The 16,109-nt window shown below is 37.8% G+C and overlaps 1 long non-coding RNA gene and 1 pseudogene across 1 annotated transcript; both read right to left on the bottom strand.

Moving 5' to 3' along the window:
- Nucleotides 1-278: 278 nt before the first annotated feature.
- LOC122136836 lies at nucleotides 279-985 on the bottom strand (annotated as a pseudogene).
- Nucleotides 986-8,693: 7,708 nt separating this feature from the next.
- LOC109058817 lies at nucleotides 8,694-14,565 on the bottom strand. The gene is made up of 3 exons (XR_002012500.2): nucleotides 14,410-14,565; nucleotides 9,754-9,859; nucleotides 8,694-8,943 (listed from the first exon to the last, which is right to left on the bottom strand). It is a non-coding gene; the product is annotated as an uncharacterized LOC109058817 (long non-coding RNA).
- Between the last annotated feature and the right edge of the window lie 1,544 nt (nucleotides 14,566-16,109).

Below are 16,109 nucleotides of genomic sequence, written 5' to 3'. Positions count from 1 at the left end.
CACTGAAGAATGGAGTGAATGACATTTTAACTAAATTGTACATATAAAATAGACTAAAACACAATGATTTGAAAATTGTAATCGGTTATGTAATATGCTATATTGTAATATCATATATTCACGGTAATCATTGCAGCAAAGAAATGCCGCCGTCTTAATAACCCCAACACTTGTGGAACGGTAGTGTGGCGATGCAATTTCTATATAAACAGAAAGATGCATATGCGCGTGGTTGGTACTGCCATACCGTGAAACGTTTTCTCAGGTTGACGCTTCAATCATGCCACGGAGAGAGCCTGGCAGTCCTGGAGGAATGAGTGAGGCATATGAAAAAAAATACTCCACTCCACCTTCTCCACAGCTGCCGCAGGTTATCATGGTCAAAGGGCAACGCTCCCTTGTGAGGTGATATGTTACAATTCACACACATTTCTGAGTGCAACTGACTGCAAAGCAAATCTGCAATATGCACACAGTCAATGGCAAATTTTAGACATAAAACATGTATTTTCCAGCCATTTAATTTTTAATAAGGCATGCAAGGAAGATATTAAAAGTGGGTGGAATTTCGGAAATGACAAAAAAAGATGCCAGCAAAGCTTCTTACCACCAACAGAGCAAAGAGAATAAACCCCACAGCTCCACACATCTGCCCGACGGTCCATCATATTTTCTCCCTGTGAATAAAACAAAAAACACTAAGTACAGATAAGCACCGGCTGTTTTGTACAATATGAAATCTATGAAGACTTATACGTTAAATTAAAACTCTATGGTGCTTTTTTGCTCTAAGAGCTTTGTCCCTTACCCTGATTGACCTCAGGACATGCATAATGGGGTGATCTGCAGATACATAATGAGAGAGCATTAATATTTCATCGTCTTAATCCAGTATTAAAAGCACAAAAACACAAACTACTGACCCACAGCTGGTCTCCAGTAGACTGGTCCCCAACCTGTAGGGAGGCCATGCCAAAGTCAGCATCCTGATATTATTCTCTTATCATCCAGCAGGAGGGTTTTCAGGCTTAAGATCTCGTTTGAGACAAACAAAAAAAAATGTAATGACAACATTGTAATATAGTTTTGTGGATTGTAATATTTTTCCATATGTTATGAAACCAGAAGTATTTTTACAGAGTGAGAATAACCTATTTTTGTGTTTGCATACCCTGGCCAGAACCACGTAACAAGAATAAATCACAAGTTTTGTAACACATTTATTACACATGCTTCACTTTTTTTTCATCTGCATCATCACTCACTACGTTCAACAGTTTGGGGGTTGGTAAGATTTGTTAAATGTTTTGGGAAAAAGTCTCTTAACTGCTCACCGCACTGCTGCATTATTTGATCACAATACAGTCGGAAACAGTAATATTTTTAGACATAGAAATATGATTACAAATGAAATTTGGAATCTATTCTAAAATGTAAATTTATTCTTATGATGGCCAACGGGCTGATTTTCACAGCATCATTGCTACCCAGTCTGCAGTGCCACCATGACCTTCAGAAATCATTCAAATATGCTGATTTACTCTGCTCGAAGAAACATTTCTTATCTAATGTTGAAAACAGTTGTGCTGGGTTGTGCAAGTCAGCTTGGGGCTTCATAACTTGGGCCGCAAGTTGTCATCCCAACTCAACACATCCACAATAATCTACAGAATGCTGATTATGCACAAATATTATGAAAAAAATGTGCCTGTACAAAGAAGACTGTGTGTGCCGCCACATTAAATAGAAAAAAGTCAAAAAGAGACATCTACCATATAGAGTGACTTGTGACAGAAGCCAGAGCAGATATGATTTGTCTGAAGACCTTTTTCTAGCCTCTTTAAGGAGGCTCCAATCTGCCTATTCTTTAGCCAGGTAGTCAAACAGCTCCCCACCAGACTAGCATGTTCCCGCACTAGATACCTGAGAGAATGAGAAGACATTTATGAAACAAATGCACAGAGATAGATGTACACCATGAAAGGGACACACAATCACACCTCCAGACGAATGCAAGATGTAATAATAAGTCTAGACAAGACCGAGGGACAAGGCCAGACATGATTCTTCGATGTGTGGAGAAAACAGAGCAGTACTTACAAGATATTTGTTATTCTCTGTACACATCATGCAGTTTTAGGACATGAGGGTGCTTCTATTAGTTTAAAATAGCGATCTCTTCTCCACCTGCAGAACAACGGTGGGGAGAGCGAGGGAACTAACTGAATGAGAGTTGAATCGGGAAAACGGAACAACTTTGATGAAGGACATAACCGAGCAAAGATGATCACTTTCATTAGAAGTGAATTAAATATAGTCAATATATTTAACAAGAGTCTGACAATCAGACAGTAGACACAGACACAAATGGCTTCGCGGAAGAGTCTTGCATTTCTTTAGCCACAGAACATTAGGGCAGATGCAGCAAATACTGTGGTTAATAAAGCAGTGGAGTTTTATGCAGCTGCTGTGCTATGAAGAGTTACTGTAAATAAGAACATGCTGCGTAAGCAGGAGGTGACTGAGGAAAACTTGTGTAGAATTTTTAGACATTTCCGTTGTAAATTCATAGTACGCAAAACTTACTTTCATAAGAACAGACCTCTGATAGCTTTTCTCTGTTAACTATCTTTATGGCCACCTTCTGTCCTGTGATACAATGAACTCCTAACTTCACCAGACCCTGCAAGAGGAACACAGATGGTCATTCTTCACAGAAGCATTTAAAAGTGGACAACAATTAAAATCCAGATTAGACGTGCTTGTAAAAACTGAAAAGCAGACAGCATATGTCTGGCAACATTCAGACAGCACAATTTTAGGTAATCAATTCCCATTTACAAACCATTACCACCTGAAAAATGCAGCACTACCAAAAACACTACTGACTTACGCACAGTCCAAAAAAAATAGCATAAAAACACCAGTACATACTGCTCATATAGACCGTCTCATAAATCGTCTACTTCTTATATGTATGTAGATCTATATCATTCTTGTGAACATTCATATCCTATTTACAACAATGTACTAACAAACAGGATCTTAGTGGCCTTTGCATTCAGACCAGATCGGGTTGCAAGCCATTAATTATACCTTAAAACTAACTAGTATCTAGGTGTACATGACATTTGTTAATTAGGCTACTAGCAATCTAATAGTGATAGGAATTCTTTACATTTTAACTTTTTACACTAGTATACTACAGATACTCATTAGTCGCTTTACCTGTTTTCATTCTTACTGGTAACAAACTGCAATTTGTTGCAAATTCATCTTATAGTTACTAGTATCAAGTCAAGTTTTTCTAGTAGCTTAATGATTACACGACCTCGTATGTATTTAAGTTGTTACTTGTTTAAATTGAACTAAAGTAGCAGACTACAGTAGTCATTACCTACAACCCCTACAGCCTACAAAAAAAGAGTAACTGTATCTAGTGCAAAAAAATAAATGTTACAAACAGTTTGTAGTTTCTAGTTTTCATAATATCAAATAAAACTGCGAGAACAGATATAACTATTGGAAAAGTAACTGGTAAGAAACCTATTGAACAGTTACTTGTAAACCCTAATAGGTTTCCACTACAATGGAAAGTGACAAGTTGAACCACAGATTCAAGTAACAAATGACTTGTCTCTAATGGGATAGCAAAAGAGTAGCCTACTAGCAACCTTAAATAATTAAATAGATAGGCCAAGGAAAAGTACTAGCATCTAATGTACGTTAGTAAAGAAACTGAGTCACTATTAGACAACAAATTCAAGTACTAGTAACATATATATTAAGAAATAAAAAAAAAAACAGCTTGCAATCCCATTCAAGTTTCGAAACAGCACGAATGAATCACTGCCACTCATGACTCAAAAACGCCAGAAAGATGAAATAATCTTCCTTCATCAAACGCTGCCCTTACACTGTCACTTGGCCTGCGCGTGCCTCATTAATTTCATCAGCTGAAGCACCCACGTTATTGCCGAACCAGCCTTTCAATAGATTAGGCTACTTCTTTAATGAGACGCGCGAAGTAGAGCAGAATTTATTCTAATGCATTCACCAAAGAGGAAATGCTCTTACCTGTCTGGCCCTTCCCCAGCGTCTTCTCCAGTCGGTAGGGCCCGACGTACTGAGCTGCCTGACTCCCAGACAACTCCTTGCTGGACATTTCGTTCGACCGCGGTTTCGTTGTCTCAATATAAAGGGGGTAATCAGTGTATTCTCACAATGTATCCACTGGCGTCTGTCCTGCTCACGCAATAGCTCCGCCGTACAGACATCACAGACGGTGAGCGATGACACAGGGATGCTGAGGCGTGCTGTCAGTGCCGTGGCCTACTCCCAAACATCTGCCGTGACTCCTTAAACTTCGTGGAAACGGATCGGTAACATGTTCCTTTAGAAAATATCAAAAGTGAACAGAGAAATGCGTGTCCACCGAGCCTACACGCCAAACTGTAGCTGTTATTGCGATTTGCACGGCCTGTGGTTGCAGCTGCTGCTTGAAGAATGATGAGGGGACACGATTAAATCTGTCAGTATAAGGGAAGATACTAGGACTAGATCAGATAATAGCGGCGAACGACACTACAAATGATTATGATCATTAGGTATTAGGTAGCCTGGTTCAATCATCGGTTTATTTTCGAGCCGTTTTTTATCTTTAAAATAAATATTCGTGTAGCCTCCCGTTATTGTCAAACTGCAATTGACCTATTAGTATTAATAAAAACTTGGCCACATTTATTCTGCGAAAGAAACCGCGCATCCGGTTTGTGACACCTTACGCGTATTATTCTAAGTCCCTTTCTTTTGTCACTGACTCTTCACAATGATTCGTTTTGTTTTAATAAATGTTTGGATGCAAAGGATGAGCGTCCCGTGCCTGATATAAACTACGGTATCTTCCAGGCCTCACATCCGGAAATATGGGAGAACTGTACGGGAGAAAAAACAGCCACCCTTTCGGGAAAGAAAGCCTCTGCGTCTTCCGTCACATGAATCCGTCAATTAATCCAAGAGTGCATTGCGCTATTGCAAGCTATAGTGTTTGCGCAGAAATCCCTGGCTTTATTCGCGCGGAATACATTCCTGGTCAAAAAGCGAGCATCTTTAACTAGCGTAGGAGCGTCCTCTCCCTCTCCTCTCCCCTCCCTCGCTCGCGCTCGCGCTGGCTATGTGCGGCGCATCACAGCATCTCCTCGCTCTCTCCTCCCGTCGCCTCGGACACCGCGAGCGGAGTCATCCTCTCGAGCCGCCTGGCTTTAATCCGTTCGCTTCTCTTGCCTTGTGGCCGCGAGGATAGCAGTCCCTCTGTCAGCGGGGCCTTTCTCTGTTTTTTTAGCTCTCACTCGCCCTGTATTGCTTCTTCTCCCCCATCCGACACGAGCAGCATCAGCAATCCGGGTTCTGCACTGCTTGCGGCCCCTCCCTCACGCGATTCCCACTGAACATGCTCGTCATAGCCCCCCCACCCCACGTCCGCCCTCACGTTATTATTGAACCCATTATTGTCATTGGGCAGCATCTGTAAATTGTTTGATAAATACCGTACATATTTTCAGATAATTTGTTATCATAATATTTATGGATTTTTTTTGGAAAAAAAAAGACGGTCACAGGCTTGCAGGAATATCTTTGATGGGCCTAGTTGGGTTTTTGCATAGTAATTTTCATTCTTTTTACATTTTCATGTATGCATTTAGCAGACTTTTTAAAAAAAATTCCAGCTGTTTACACACATTTTCAAAACGGTGCCTCTTTTTTTCAAAACTTTACACACAAATCCAAGAACTGCACACACAAAATTCAGAATGCCTCACATCTCTTGCAAAATGAAGCACTGCATTCAAAATATCACAAACACATCTCAAAAGAAACATTTGCAAACACCTTTGCCATAATATTACGGGTTTTTTTTTTTTTTTTGCCATTGATAATACACAAAATCTTTACGTGTCACCACACTTTCTGAAACACTCAAACACCAGAACCACACACCAAATCTTCCAAAATCATACACTAATTCTCGGCCTTTGACTCAGTTTTCAATTCCATAAAACACTTTGTGCAAAACACAACACACAGCACACACACACACCATCATGGGGGAAGGTGGACCTAACGGTTGCCCACTGCTCCGGGTGTGTGTTCACTGCTGTGTGTGTGTGCACTTTGGATGGGTTAAAAGCAGAGCACGAATTCCGAGTATGGGTCACCATACTTGGCTGTATGTCACGTCACTTTCTCACTTTCTCATAATTCTTATTTTTCTCTAAAAATCTAACAGGATTTAATATTATGGCAAAGGTGTTTGCAAATGTTTGCTTTTGAGACGTGTGCAATTCTTGCATTTGTGTGTAAAGTTTTGAAAAAAAAGAGGCAATGTTTTGAAATGTGTGTAAGCAGTTGAAAAGAAATGTAATTCATGTTAGATTTTTGTGTATTTCACAGAGAATTGTATGTTGTGTTTTCCACAAAGTGTTTTATGAAATTAAAAAATGAGGCAAAGGCTAAGAATTAGTGTATGGTTTTGCAGATTTGGTGTGTGGTTCTGTTGTTGGAGTGTCAAATAAAGATTTTATTATTTTATTATAGTATAAAAACTGTAACCAAGCGACTTACAGGAACAGAATTCGTCAAAGATTCAACAGTTTTCAATGTCAGGCTTATTAGAAAGTTAGATTAGGGAGCAAGCTAGAGCAGAAAAGAAAAAAGAAATGAAAATGTAATGAAATTCACTTTTTGCCTACTTTCTATTGCTAAAATTAAAGCACCATCCCTGCAGTTTTATATTTGAACACAGGGTGGCAGAGACAAACACATAGGGCGTGTTCTGCAGGCAAGAAGTTATCGAAAAATCTCCCAACAATAAAATGTGCATTTATGTTGGGGTTTTATTTCTTAATCTCACCCAAAAACATAGGCATAGTGAAATACTGGGAGTATCTTTTATTTCAATCTGTATCAGGCAGTTTTTAGACAGCAGGGGGCGTTGCTTTAGAGTCTAGCTCGTTGAGCTCTTAACCCTATATTAGGCACGAACTGTTCATATATTACGTTAAAGTACCTATGTTATGTTAAGTTGAGTCATTACAAGATTACACGTCTGCTGATAAAATTCAGGGTTTCTAATTGTGTGTTTTCTGACAGAGATCAGCAGACAGAGGTGATTCCTGCAGATTCGCCTGGATATTCAACTCTCAGCACTTTCATATCGTCCCTCACGTGATGTTTTCAAACACATTCAGTGACCTTCATACATGCCTTTTGGAAAGTTTTGTAAAGTTATCCCCCTATTCCTACCTGTCTGGCAGCAGCACACCCTACTCCCTTTTATTTTCTTAGAGTCTTATGACAACCGAAATCTCTCCTCAGCATGGAGGAGGACGCAGGAGGATGTCGGCTGGAACTGTGGTAAAGCCAGGTGTAAGTATAAACAAGTGTAACAAGTGTAACAAGTCACGCATTTAGGTCGTAAAAATAAGGTAGCCTAATCAGTTTTATTTATTTTTCACATTTTACACTTTAAAATCATTTTAATTTGTGTTAGGCTACTCATATGCATGAAAACAACAAAGACATTTAGCCTATCTTAAATAAAGCAAAACCGTGAAAGGTGAGTGATTAGCCTTTTGTCTGTAAGCTATTTAGTAAACAGCGCCTTAAGATTACTGAAATAAGATTTAAGTAAACCCTTTAATAAACTATTTTACAACAGACTTTTTGCCACGTTTCACACTGAAGTCACAATTCCGGTATCATCTCGATTAGGGATTCTAAACCGTTTTTCACCAGACCTTTTTGACCAAAATTATTTACTTTAAGAGTTACTTTAATGTTCATGGTTCTGAAAAACAAAATAAAAGTCTGATTCTAAGTAGCTATTCTAAATTATTCTTTATTTAATTCTGAAACGTTATAATTTTATATTTTTATGATTTAATTAATGACTAGCTTTTCATCAACTCATGAACTCCCCAGTTTCCTTATGAACCCCCAGTGGTTCACCAACCTCAGTTTGGAAAATCTTTGTCCAATATTTCCCAGCCTACTTGCTCTGATATTGGTTGAGATTGTTGCATGATCTGATCACATTTGAGCAGTGATTCATGGAGACATCACCCAAAATTTTCTCTGCTTATGCAAGCGGTAAAATTTGGTGTGACAAGACTTTTGCATTGATAATTAGCTTGAATTTCTTGTTTTGTACTGCTTAAATGACACCAAACCAGCATGTGTGAGCGTAGTCCAAACCCTGGGGATTTTTATTCTTGGTTATAGAACAAGTCTTCACACTTCTAGCTTTGTTAATAGATCAGCTCATGAATGAGCATAAGATCTGATTGATTGACTGCTGATGAGACGAGTGCACTTGGTGATTTGGGTGGGTGTATTTGTGTGCCTCTTAACGAGTCAAAGTGAGGAGTTTAGAGTATTAGTGACACTGGAAAGCTTAATCTCCTACTTTACTTCACCTAAAACCCATTACAGAAGCCTACATAATCCTTGCCTACAGTCCACTTCACTGCATCCATCTTAACGTTTTGGACTTTGGTATATAAATAAAACCACAGGGGCTCATTAGAAGTCACTTTTGGCAAGACAGGATCTGCTAAGCAAGTTAATGAAAGCTGTTTTTAAGAGTTTACTTAAAAACCAAAACAAACATTGTCAATTTTTTTTTTTTTTTTAAATCTTTATTCCATTTGAAAGCATCATTTACATCAACTCTCAAACTGTCTACAGGTCAGATCAATACAATCAGCCACAAACGGGGAGGGGAGGTTGGTGGTTGGAGGAATCCATTTAAGCTTCACAGGAGGTAGAGAAGGGAAAAGACACAAATATGGTCTTCTGCTGCCAAACCCCAAACCCCATCATTGAGTCCAGTGCCATGAGCTGCAGGGAATGCTGGGAAGGTGGAGGACTCAGTGCAGTAAAACGCTAAAAACAAATAGAAATACAGAGAATCATACATTTCAAATGATAATGAAAAAATCATGCAGGCAGTCATAAAACAGAGCAGAACAAATGTGTTTAAGATTAAATTAAAAGCCAATCAACTGATAATATTAAGAATATTAAATATTTTTTCCAGTTGACATGGTTTCACTTGATACAACAACATAAACGTGTGGAGTGAATTAGTAATGAAATAACGCTGACTTTTTAAAAAAGGTTGACTATACTCTAAAATTAATTTTATCTAAAATAATCTAAAATCTAAAATAATTGTCAAGTTAACATAATTTTTAATAATTTTTGAAGTAACAAGGAAAACTTGACTTGAAATTTAAACAATATTGAATTTTTTAAAAATATGATTTAATATTATAGTCTATGTTGGACATTTATTCTTGCATACTTATTTTCCCCATTACATTTAGTTTAAATTTGGCATGATACAGTACTCATTAACTTATTTTTAACAAAACTAATTATTTCATGAAAACAGTTTATTCTTCAGCTAATCTAAAAATGAATATAAATATCAGCCAATTATCCATTCTCACCCATGACATGGAAATAATGTTTTTGTTGTTGTTGTTGTTGTTGTTATTTTTTTTTTTTTTTTTTAGATATGTGCATCCTAAATTATTAGACCATTCCCAGCTAATTTGAAATACCGATCAGTCAGCCATATTCACATATTTAGAAAAGAAAACATAGTACATAATGCATCTGCTGATCTTACATAAATAAAATGCTCATCTGACCAAGTAAAGGGGAATGAAGCAAGTGAATGTGCATTACTTTTCCTGCATGTTGAGCTCCTCATGACGCCTCAGCATTGCTCTTCACACAGGCAGCAAACGCCTCCATTAGCTCCTTACACGCTTCCTCACCATTCGCCTTTACACTGTAGCACACAGAAAACACGCTCATTACTCCAGCACACACACACACACACACACACTGATTCACATCAACATATCACATATACAACACAAAAATGCAGATTTGTCCCTCTGAAGCATGCAAGACTTCATGATCAATATAAAGGTTCTGTACCACACACTGTAAAGAAATTACGTAACTTTGGTTGTGTCTTTTGTTTCTGCAAAGTTGTATAAAATGTGCACTCATGAGAGGCTGGATCTGCTGCAACTGAATGAGACAGTATGTACGCATTTGTATGAGTGAGATTATTTTGAGCCTCTCTACACCAAACAACGGCAGACACTGACACACTGCATCAGAGTGATGGAGCGGAAAACAAGGGTAGGAATGACATCGCAAAGGGGGGAAAGAGATGCAAAGCGAGGGGAGGCGGATAAGCCAGCTGAACCAGTGAAAGATAGAGCCCTAGAATCACATGACAAAGCAAGCAGGTAATGGAAAAGAGACATGCCTCCTGCTAAAAGAGGGAGATGTCGTGACTTATGAGGAAAAGAGCCCCTCCCCCGGAGAGAAAATGATTTTAGTCTCCCTCCCCCACAGATCATCTGCTGCATCTCGCATGGTGACATAAGCATGCTCTTCCTCGCTTTCGGTTTTTTCTCAGAGAGTGGTGATGTAACACACAGCTGGTCAATTTTAATATAAAGCGCCTTATGCAGACTGATTCTGATGAGCCATGTGACGTTGGTGTAAGGATGTATGGGGGATTTCACTAGCCAAGGGCATTTTCCTCTTCATAGGCAGCCATTTTTAATACTAATACTTGATTCAGAGAGAAGACATGCAAAGGGAGAATGGCCCATTGTGAAGCACAAGACTTACTGACAAAAAACAATTAGGGTCAGATTATGTCTTTATCCTCATCAACCAATAATTAGAGATCAAAAAACCATTTCAACTGGAAAGCCACCCATGTTTTGTGCTCGAAGAAGAATGGTCCATTTAAAAAGCTAATTTGATTTCAGAATGTGTTGAATTTCTGGAAAACTGTGTCAAATGAACCAGAAAATGGGTGTTAAAGACCTTTTGATTTGAGAGACAAATGCTGAAACACTCTATATACGTGATGTAAAATTGGTGGCAAAAGCACAGCCATTTTAAAAGCTTTTTTTTTAGGGATAGTTCATCATTTACTCACTCACACCTTGTTCCCAAATTGTATGACTTTCTTTCTTCTGTGGAATATAAATTATTATTATTTTTTTTTTTATTTATTTTTTTTTTGAGAAAGAACTTTCTTTTTTGCCCATAAAATGGAAGTCAGAACTGTTTGGTTGCCAACATTCTTCCCTACGTTATCATTTGTGACCCTGGACCACAAAACCAGTCATAAGGGTCAATTTGTCTAAATTGAGATTTATACATGAAAGCTGAATAAATGAGCTTTCCAGTGATGTATGGTTTGTTATTATAGGACAATATTTGGCCGAAATACAACTATTTGAAAATCTGGAATCTGAAGGTGGAAAAAAAATCTAAAAATTGAGAAAATCACCTTTAAACTTGTCCAAATGAAGTTCTTAGCAGTGCATATTATTACTAATCAAAAATTAAGTTTTGATATATTTACAGTAGGAAATTTACAAAATATTCATGGAGCATGATCTTTACTTAATGTCCTAATGAATTTTTGGCATAAAAAAAAAAATCAATAATTTTGACCCATACAATGTATTTTTGGATATTGCTACAGATATACCCCAGCGACTTAAAGGGATGCTATTATGCTTTTTCACTTTGTCAACTTTAGTTAGTCTGTAATGTTGCTGTTTGAGTATAAAAAAGATCTGCAAAGTTACAAAGCTCAAAGTCCAATTCAAAAGGAGAAATTTAATTTAATAGAAATCACTTTTCAAAAACTACAACGGACGACTCGTTTGGATTACAATACATATTTTCCGGGATTTGTGATATCACATTATCGACGAATGGGACGAGACCTGGTTTTGTGATCCAGGGTCACATTTGTGTTCTGCAATAGAAATGGTTTGTAATGACATGAGTGTGAGTAAACAATGACAGAATAAATCGTAATAATAATAAAATATAGGTAAATTGGTCTTAAAATGTGCTACAGATGTGAATTAAATGAACCAAACCATAATTATTTGCCAGTCAAATATTGAAATCTGTCAGTCTTGGAGGTGTAAAATTAAAATGATACCAAAAAGCATCAGAAAAATAGGAAGGAGATGATCACCTTCCCTAAATGAAGACTGAATAATTCACATGATGGCCAGTCCTCCACATATATAATGCAAAAGGAAAAGGGCACGGCTCAGGAGTCCTCTGATCTTAAACACAACAAATAGGAAATAATTTTATTTGACCCAAAGAATAATTCAACTGGAATCTAATAAATACTGAATCCATATGGAATTGATTTATTTCCACATGGAGCTCCTGTAACAAAGCTATTCTATGTTGATAAAGCAGATGCTTTGTTTATTGATAGATTAAGTACACTGTTTACCCTGAGGGGGGCTTCTACAAAACTAGAACAATGCATTCCAACCACTACAAGAGCAGGCATGCTAACACAAATGAGAGGGAAAAATCAGCTAAAAGTGTAAAAGATTAACTTGTGATTTGCATTAACATTCTTGAAAGGACACCCTATAGGACACAATGGTGGTACGTTAACTCTGAGGATGATGTTCAGTCACAGACTTTGAAACAATACAAAATGGAGAACATCTCAAGGTCATAAGGTCACAAATTGTACACTGTTCACAACAAGCAGTCAGATGCATTCTCCCAGTGAATAACTGCTAGCTTGTGGGGTTAAACCTGTAACATTAATCCTATTCTGAGTTTAAAGCCCAAGCATGATGAATGAATCCCCATTTGTGGACTAGCATTACAAAAAAAAAAAAAAAAAAAGACAAGATGGCCACTGTGACATGCTTAGGCCAGGTGTAAAGTGATCCAGTGAATAGTACATGTCACACTATAATGGATGACACACACACACACACTTATGCACAACCATGTACGAAGGCACTATAATTACCAGTGTGGTGTATGTTACTTAAGGTCGCCTTCTGTAAGGTTAAACATTCAGCTAGTCAGCAACACATGCATGTTGCTGATCAAAATGGTCACAGAAAGGTCAATGACAACCTGACCTGCTAATAGCGTGTTAACTGTTAACAGTTCTGCCATTCTCCCAACAGTCTTCACCATGTCTGTCCTTGCAGCGTCCCAGCCTCGCTTTGTCATTTTAAGCAGTGACTGCTCATGTAAGAGGAAACTATTAATGTTTACAGATGAACCGTTTCTCCATTTTTCACTGCCCTCCCTCAAACCCATTTTGGCTTACAGTGGATTTTGTTGGTTTTATATCCGCTAAAGCAATGTCCCATCTACCAGAATGATTTAGATGTCTCTCTAATTAAAACACCTGATTCATCTCATCAGCTTGGTGATGTGTTGAACAGGGAGACATCTGAAATATCTTGCGAGGTGGGTCTCAAAGACTGGAGTTGAGAAGCACTGCTGTAAATGAATGTGACTGTGATGGCCAGTGCTTCAGATGAAACAGTGACACTTTATTCAACCAAATTCTCACCCCCACACACCCTTCCCCTATCTAGTCCTTGCACACCAAAGGTCAGCGTATGTGCAACCTTATCTCCTTTCTCAAGCTGCCCAGGCCTGTCGACACTACAAACACCAAAAGCAGCCAGCCTACATTTTTTTTGGGTGGGTGTGGGGATTAGGGTCAAAATACAGCTTGAGCAATGGCTGGTGTCAATGGTCAAAAGAGAGGGAACACATTGAAACCCTACATAGGAAGAAGGACAGCATATGCATACTGAATAAATGTTCATCACTGGCCACTGGCCACAATCTCCTTCATTTGCAGGATATAAAACCAGCAAAACCCATTAGTGGGAGGGCAGGGAAAACCGGTGAAAAGGTTCACCTGTAAACATCAGTGATTCCCTCTCATTTAAGTGGTCAAAACTCAAATATGACAAAGCGAGGCCAGGGAGGCTGCAGGGACAATAATGGCGAAGATTAAGAGAGGGAATCAGGGATGGTAGGACGAGCAAGAGGAAAAGCATGATGTAGACACATTCCCAACAGCCAATCAGCCGTGAGGAAGAACTGAAGTTGAAGAAAAACCCCAGAATGCTCTTAATGAGCGGCCCCACTGCTGCTGCCAACTCGCATCAAACTGACACCAATCAAACCATTTTAAAAAACTCACTAAGCTTAATTAAGTTTCATCTTATTAAAAACACTGGATCCCTCTACGCGAACCTTCCACCCCTTATTCGGCGCAAGATCCTTTCTTCCCTCCATTTTGGATCGCCATCACGATGCAGTGTTTACTCTGTGTATCAAAATTCTCTTGAATATCACCAATCTTAACTAATTAAGAACTATAATAAATCTATTAGGAAATAAATCCACATTTTGGAGTATGAGAATTTAAAAATTTTTAATTCGGTCTATAAAGAGTATTATGGACCATACATGACTGCTGCTCCAGTCACTTACCATTTGTCTAGATCTGCCTTGATGGCCACACAGGGGTGCTGGGACAGGGGTCTCGGCAGGAGCTGCAGTCTCTGAGTCCGACATGGTTCTGTGGCGTTGGTGTGATCCGTGCGCTCCTGTGGTTGCATGTGCAAGAGAAAAAGAGAGAATGGAGAGTTAGAGTTGTCAAGAGGGAGGGGTAGTGTACATAGTTCACAGGGGAGGAAGGAGGGGGGAACGTGAGAGGGTACATATGTACATGAGCAAGAGATCAAACAGTAATCGGGTTCAACCCTTACTCAGCAAAACAATAAATAAAAAAAATTTAAAACATAAAAAAATAAAAAACATTTTGAAAGTATGGCGCTTCATATGCAAAAAGCAAATAATTGTGTTTTTTTTCTGCACCTAAAGCAACAGTGTGTAATGAAGTGTGCTGAGCCAATGGAAAGTATGTAGAGTAACTTAACTTGCATTCGGACACAGAAAAGCTGCACTACTTCTTGTGTGATATCACGGACTGTGCATGGACGCCCACTAATGGCAACATGTTTTCATGACATGCTGCAATTTACACTTTTTCTTTCTTTGTTAATCATTTAAATTGCATCCAATTTCCCTTTTTTATTTTATTTTTTCTTAAAGATTTAAATGAATACAGCCAGGGTGTACACTAGAATAAATACAAAATAAATAAAATTCCTTCCCTTATTCCTTTATTCCTTTCCTTTCCAGCTTGTACTTATTTGAACAATGCCTGACACTTGGTATTTCAAGCACTTCCTGTGTCTGTTTGCCTCTTTAAGAAGAGTCGCTTTATGTATTCCCCAATTCTAGGTCGCTTTGGATAAAAGCATCTGCAAAATGACTAAAATTTAAATGTAAAATCGAGATATATGAATAAATGTAAAATGGTTAAACGAAAACATTTAAATTAACAAATTTTACAACTTTCTTCTTCTTCCTTTAAAATGAAAAACAAAAGGCTTACCCCCCCCCCCATTTACATTTATGTACACTAAATAGAAGTAGCAGATTAATTAATGAATTAAAAAGCGAATGCATTTTCATGCATGATTTTAAACAGTTAAAAGCATCACCACCAGCCACTTTAGAGCCCATCACATTGTAACATAACTTTCCCTTTAAACTTTGTTTTTATTGTGAATTGTGCACTACATTCACTAACCCATCCCTCTAAATGGATGTCATAATTAAAATTAGTGTTGTCAAACTATTAATCGTGATTAATTGCATCCAAAATAGGTTTGTTTCCACAATATATGTGTGTGTACTGTGTATATTTATTATGTATATATAAATACACACACATGCATGTATATATTTAAGAAAAATATGTTATGTTTATATATTAAATATATTTTATGTAATATAAATGATCTGAATATAAATATAAACGTCTGAACGTAATATAAACGTAAATATATGTCAATATTTTCTAAATATATACTGTATGTGAGTATCTTACAGTACACACACATATATTGTGGAAACAAAAATTTTTTATTTTGGATACGATTAATTGCGATTAATCATTTGACAGCACTAATGAAAATACAATAAGTTATTTCTATATGAATAAAGTTTCAATTTGAATTTAATTCCATCCCTCAGCTATATGGTGTGCAGACCAGTCTGACTATAAGCTTAATCAAGCAAATCCATTTGGCTTTTAAGAGTTTTGATGCCAGAAAGGGGGT

Source organism: Cyprinus carpio, chromosome B3, assembly GCF_018340385.1.
Source record: "Cyprinus carpio isolate SPL01 chromosome B3, ASM1834038v1, whole genome shotgun sequence".
Taxonomy (NCBI): Eukaryota; Metazoa; Chordata; class Actinopteri; order Cypriniformes; family Cyprinidae; genus Cyprinus; species Cyprinus carpio.
This window is presented reverse-complemented; position numbering and strand designations above follow the sequence as displayed.